The sequence below is a fragment of the Syngnathus floridae genome, chromosome 17 (assembly GCF_059516105.1).
Source record: "Syngnathus floridae isolate MCC-2025c chromosome 17, RoL_Sflo_1.0, whole genome shotgun sequence".
In the NCBI taxonomy this organism is placed as follows: domain Eukaryota; kingdom Metazoa; phylum Chordata; class Actinopteri; order Syngnathiformes; family Syngnathidae; genus Syngnathus; species Syngnathus floridae.
The window spans coordinates 4,215,001-4,221,372 of NC_142429.1; the positions used below are offsets into that span (position 1 = coordinate 4,215,001).

Genomic DNA, 6,372 nt, shown 5'->3' on the forward strand with positions numbered 1-6,372 from the left:
AATTGAAATAGGATTAAGAAATAATGCTTCTCCTTTCTGAGCCTCAGGTGAGCACTTGCGTGTGTTCCCATGCTGGCCGGCCACTCTGAGGACTTCGGTAGGCCGATAGACATCAGACATGTCATTAGCCCCTCCGCCTTGTTTTCCAGGCACAAGAAGAGTAGCAATTAGCCGCGTCGCGACAGCAAGCTGTGTGAAAGTGGCGCACGTTGGCGCTCCAGAACGCCAGCCAACACGGAGGCCCTCTCCAACGCCTTTTCTGCCGCTGCTTGTTTGTGTTTTTGCTTCCTGCGCCGCAAAGGCTCTGCTTAATTCAGAACCCGCTCAGCATGAGATGCACGCCTGGCTTTGTACTCTGTGTGTGTGTTGGGGGGGGGGGAGGCATGCTAATATAGGTCAGCCAAGCAAAAATAAAGCAAAAGTCAGAAATGCAGGCGCAAAACTGAAGGACTGGGGGCCAGATCAGGCCTGCCACATCATTTTAAAATGTCTCAATTCAAATGCTCCATTCGACTTTTTGACCTTGTCTGGCAACACCCAGACCACCTGACGTGACCAGCACGCTGACCCATTGTTGAAGCACGCCGGATTGTCGGCGTGCCCACGCTGGCACAAGTTGGCATCTGGCCCGCGCCCACTTTGCTTCTCGTCCCTTCCCTCGGCTGCGCGGCGCGGTTGCTATGGAAGGTAATTTGTAGGCGGCGGCGAGCTGACTTTGCGTCGCTTGCACGGAGGCAGTGGAGCGCAACGTTTCCACGCATGCACGCTTCCGCGCGGGCGGGCACACACACGTGCTGCAAGCACACAGCCTAGTAACAGCGTCGCCGAATATGGGATGGCGCTCATGCGCTTCAAAAGGAAGCGCGACATTTGGCACATCCGAGCAAACAACACGGAGGGAGGGGGGCGAGCGGCCTGTCAAGCTTTGGTAGGCGTCCGTTACTGTCCCTCAAGGTCAGTTAACATGAAAAGACCTCAGCCGAGTCATTTTTGGTCTCCAAAGTCCAGTGTCAAGGGTACAGCAAGAAATCTACTATTTTGAGAGCATCTTTTTGGAGATGCGACATGTTTTTCTTTTTTGATGCAAGAAGAGTAAGGCCTGTTTTGCAACAACGTTTTTCTTGTCTCAGACTGTTTGTTGCTGTCGTGTTCCTTCGTTCTGTCTGCTCCTCATGTTATCGCTTGTGTTGCGTCACGTCAGCAGGTGTTTGAAGACGCGGGCGGACGGGCAGGCGGCGAGGAGCTTGGTGACCACAAAACTTTTTTTTCTTTTAATAGTGCCCCGATTAGAAGACAGGCGAAGCTGCTCTGGGCTGATATTTGTGTAAATGAACAAACTGCAGCGATCTATAGTTAAAAAAAAAAAAAAAGTCAAGACGACACTTAATTGAGAGCAATCACGGATAGCGGGTGAAAAAAGAAGATGGATGATGGCGAGGCTTTGGTAATTATTCAGCGCCTCTCCTTTCTGTGACGGGAAGGTGAGGAAAGTTAAACAAGGGAAGCGCGGCCGGCAAATGCCAATTTTGGGTGCCCTTTACTGATCATTACACACAAACGCATGCGCACACACGCGGCAATGGGAAAAGCTGTCCCGTGCTGAAAACATTTTTTGCCCCCACCCTCGCGGCGCAAGATGTGACTGAAATCATCAAGTGGCGAAAAGCAGAGCTGCTCCCCTCGTCCGAGCATTTCCATGCTAATCATGCAGCTCGCTTTCATCGCGTTGCATCATGCGGGAAAGCCACTTTTAGACACAGGAGGGACCAAAAGAAAAACTTCGGAGAGAATCTTCACGCGTGCACAAAAGAAGAAAGAAGCATCGAGTCAGCACTAAAAATGGAAAAACATCAGCAGCACAAGTGCTATTGAGATGCTTGACAGGAATGTTTGTCTCATCTGCCATTCATATATTCGTCTCCCCTTCACCTCTTCCTCAGCCTCTCGTGCGCCATCACACTTGAAGCCTCGCATTGTCATCAGGCGCGCGCACACACACACACACGCGTGCGCGCGCGCACACACACGCGCACGCACGCACACACACACACACACACACACACACACACACACACACACACGCAGCCCTCCCTCTCTCAATGTCCTCAGGGTGAGCGAGGATGTCGGTAGCATCCGTTTAAGTCAGCGGTGACACTGCAGTCTTCCATTTAACGGCACAACTGAAGCCACGCGCGTGCGCACCACACACACACGTACACACACTATAGAACCAATGGGCATCCATAACACAGCATGACCCCAAAAAATGCAGTTGACAGAAAATATGCGTTTCCAGAGATGTTGAACCTCAAAAAAAAATTCTGGTCACAGGAACAGGCAAGTCACAGGAGCAACTTCATCTTCCTCGCATTCAGATGTGTGCGTTTGCATTCGTGCGCGTGCGTGCGAGCGTGTCCTCTTACGCAATAGGAAACGTAAACAGCGTGCTCCGAGAAATTTGCTATTTTGGCTCGGAGGGGTCTGAAAGGCAAAAGTTGAAGGAAGGAGTGAAGGCAACAGTGACGTGTCGTGACGTGACGGAGCCCGGCTGTCCTCGAATACGTACGCACGCACGCACGCACACGAGATTCCTTCCACCTGTGTGGTCCACAAGCTGACGATGAGGAACAAGAAGAAGAAGGAGGAAGAAGAGTGTGCAGTACCTGTTAGCGGCGAGCCGTTCTTGCGGGTGCAGGGAGGCGGTGCGCGTCCTTCCGTGTCCGCTCGTCCTCTAGCGAGGCTGCGGTTAGCTGAGCCGAGCGTTGAGCGGCCGAGCGAGGCTCCCTTCGCCTTCCACTGCCGAGGCTGCAAATGGCAAGTGCGCTCGCAAGCGGTGACAGCAGCCTCACTCGCCAACGCCAGCTCTCTCGCTCTCTCTCTCTCTCTCTCTCAGGGCGAGAGGGCGGGCTGAACGGAAGGGGTGGGAGAGGGGCTGGGGGTGCAAACTGTGGTGGTCGGGGAGAGTGATGGGGACTCAGGGGGATAAGAAAGCAATTAGAAGACAGCTCCTCTTCCTTCCAGTCGGGGATGTATAATGGAATTAGCTCGGAGGAGGTATGAGGGGTGAGAGTGGTGGGAGGGAGATTGGGGGGGAGGGGGGGGGGCACTCTAGGTGTTCAGGGAGGAGGAGGCAGCGGCGTCCACGGCCGGGGGGAGCTTGTCAGCTGGGAGCCTTTTGGACACTTGCCTGCATGCAGAGAGAGCGAAAGATGAGCGATGTCATTTTGATTTTCAAATCAACTTTATTAGTAAGTTTTCCAAATTAACTTGCCAAAAAAATTACCTTCAAGAACGTCAATTAACCATCAAATAAAGCATTGCATGTGACGCAACACCGAAGATTTCTATAAACGAGCCCTGCACGTCACCTGCATCTTTATTCGTAATCCAGATTACTAGGGTTTGATCTGTCTTTTTCTTCGAGCGAGACGCTAGAGGGAGGAGTTGTGAGACCACCTGCAACATTCTACTTATATTGCTTTGGCCTGAGCACAAAAAAGAGTGACAGCAAATTCCAATTAATATCTTCCCAGAAAAAGTGTCTTCACGCTATTTTAAAAACAGACGCCACGCAGGCCACATTTTGCATAGCGCCGCTCGATATGATGTGAGCGACTGAGGCGGCTTTTGCATGAAGGCGATAGGCGATTGTGCTGTGAATGGAAATAAACGAGGAGGAGGAAGAGGCATTGATTCTCCTCCCATTCAACCTGCTCCTGCTTGACTGACAGCTGAACAGCCAGGCTTTTATAATAATGAAAATAATGATGGCATGAACGCATGCGCACTGACGGCCAGTACGTACACCTGCTTTCAGTCGCTTCGCAAGTGCGCATTTGGCAGCCAAGATGACGCGCATGCGCACGGGGGGGGGGGGGCAATTGATTTGGCGTTTAATTTCCCTCCCAGGCGCTCTTGACGGAGGCGCCCTCGTCCGACCTTGAAGACACACGCCAGAGGTCATGTCTCGCGCAATCGCATCACCCCCCACCCCCCCACCCCTCATGCGCTTCTCTTCCTCAAACGACCGCTTTCCATCTGCCTGCTAATTATAGACAAAATGCGGCGCTTCCTAATTTTAGCTGCGGCTGCGAAATAGTGTGCCGTCCGTGAATAATTCATGAGCTGAGACACGGAGCCCGCCCGTTCCTGCCCGCTCCCGCTGGCACGTTTATTGCCGCCGTGTTGCACGGCGCACTCACATCAGGCCTGGTACAAGAGATTCAAAATAAAAGAAAGGAGCAATAAATTGTGAGTTTATGCCAAATGTGAAATCACCAACATGGAGATGAGATGCGTGACGTGAGCGCTCGGTTTGCCTCAGTGGGACGCGTTTGTTTTGATGCAAAAATCGCCGGCAGGCAGCTCTGACACGAACCAAGCGAGGTTGATGCGGTCGGGCCGCGAGCGAAGGCAGTATGCCTTTGAACGCTCCTCATCTCATCTCATCTTGCCTCTGGACGGGTCCACGACGTAAGACAACATGACTGGTGATGTCCCACTGATTGACTTTCAAACTGGTCTCATTTCAAAATGTTTTCTTCTCCTTAAAGAAATACTGTCAAGGGAATTCTCATAAAACGCTTGGAACCTGCACGGGCCATGTTTTCTCCAATTTTGACCTTCTCAACTGTCGTGCAAGTTTGGAAATACACAAGCGTCTTGAGATACCAGAGACCATGCTGACATTTTACTAGCTGTTGATGTTTTTGTCTGTTTGCTTGCTTGAGAACAAGTGTTCTACTATCACAATTTTCATGCATGCTACTTTTTCACGTGGCTGCTAATTGGCGCGTTTTGTATTCAGCGCAGGTATACTGACTGATGTGCGTCGGCGTCGTCCAAGTTCACCGAAGGGCCACGTAGCCTTTGAAATGGCCGGGGACGTGCACGCTTGCTTGCGTGCGTGGGTAAGGGTCGTGGAGAAACTAAACTCACACGCGCACGCACTCTACCTCGGATCAATGGAAGGCAAGGGAGGGGTCTATGTGTGGGTGGGAGGGATGGGGTGCTGTTTCCATAGCGACGAGGGGGACAGTGATGTTACCAGGCAGGAAAGGCTCTCTTTGATTGACGCAGATGGTCAAAAGTGCAATAGGCTACTTCCTTCTCATTATCATTGCAATATAAAGATTAGCCTGAGATTACCATTGTTAAAGGACGTGTATGACGTCACAGGAAACGAAATAAAGTCATGCTGAGAAACATGAGGAAATAAGCACAACACACAAATAAATAATCAACAACGTCAGTTGTGGGTTGTACTTGGAAAAGTTTGAAGCAGGACAATACGTACTCCCACTTACCGACGTTTTTTAGCTAAGAATTTTTTAATGCCCCGTTTCCATAAGGAACAATGATGTACAAGCGCTCTCTGCTGGTGAATATTGACAGTACACACAGCCGCTTTGGTTCAGGACCACGGACAGCAGCAGTCAAGCTCTTCAGCGGGCAGCGCCCACTGAACCTAAATATCAACATTTTAAATGACTTCTTGCAAGTTGGGAGTTTGTGTGACATAACGTTTAAAATACATATCAGAAATTTTAAAGTATGCAGTAAAAGACGTTTTGATATAATGGGTGGGTGGGGGGAGGAAAAAAAAATCACATTTGGGAAAGAATTGGACAACAACGACCGCATTCTGTCACGGAACAGAGACAGGGCGACAAAGTGCAGCACGATCCTTCATTGAAAAAGGGGAAGTGGAACGCTGGACTTGCGGTCTGCCTGGCGTGGCTGAGCAGCAGAGCACAGCGCGTAGTCATAGTCAGGCAGGTGGCAATCAACGTGTGGTCGGTCAGTTTACGGAAGCAGTTGGCAACAGCGATCGTTCAGGGGACAAAAAGGCAGTGGTGTCACGGGCAGGGTAAGCAGACGAACTGACAACCACTAGTAGAATACACAGAGGTTAAGTAGGGGACCTAACGAGCTGTAGCAGGTGCTGGCAATTCCTTGATTGGGGCTTGGCTGGAAGTCAGGTGACGCAGGAACGTGACACATTCACCTCCTGGAGAAGACATTTTCAAAGCGGGATCTTGGAAAAGTTCTGCATTTGCTCGCAACAGTTTAATTAAGTCACTTTTGGGTCTCTGTGATTTTCTAATGTTCAAATACACACATTTGAAATAGGTTTTGGGGCGGCATTTTGAATATAATACAGTATGCTTCGGCCTGATTAACAATGTAGATTTCTAATAATTCATAAATGTACATTTAAATCACTGTATTCAACATTTGAGGAAATTTCAGGATTAATTTAAAGTGTATTCTCTACAAGTCAACTTAATTTGATCTAACAATAAATTTATGACGTGATTGCACACTTCCATGAACTTACCTGCAACCCCCCCCCCCCCAAATGCCACTGGG

The 6,372-nt window shown here is 50.1% G+C and overlaps 1 protein-coding gene across 3 annotated transcripts in view; it reads right to left on the reverse strand.

The window, feature by feature from the left end:
• rai1 (retinoic acid induced 1) overlaps window positions 1-3,253 on the reverse strand; it is a 33,793-nt gene extending 30,540 nt beyond the window's left edge. For all 3 annotated transcript variants that reach the window (XR_015853558.1, XM_088358831.1, XM_088358829.1), the window contains exon 1: window positions 2,664-3,253. The gene's annotated coding sequence lies outside the window, so the exon portion shown is untranslated. The remainder of the gene's footprint in view (window positions 1-2,663) is intronic.
• Window positions 3,254-6,372: the final 3,119 nt, after the last annotated feature.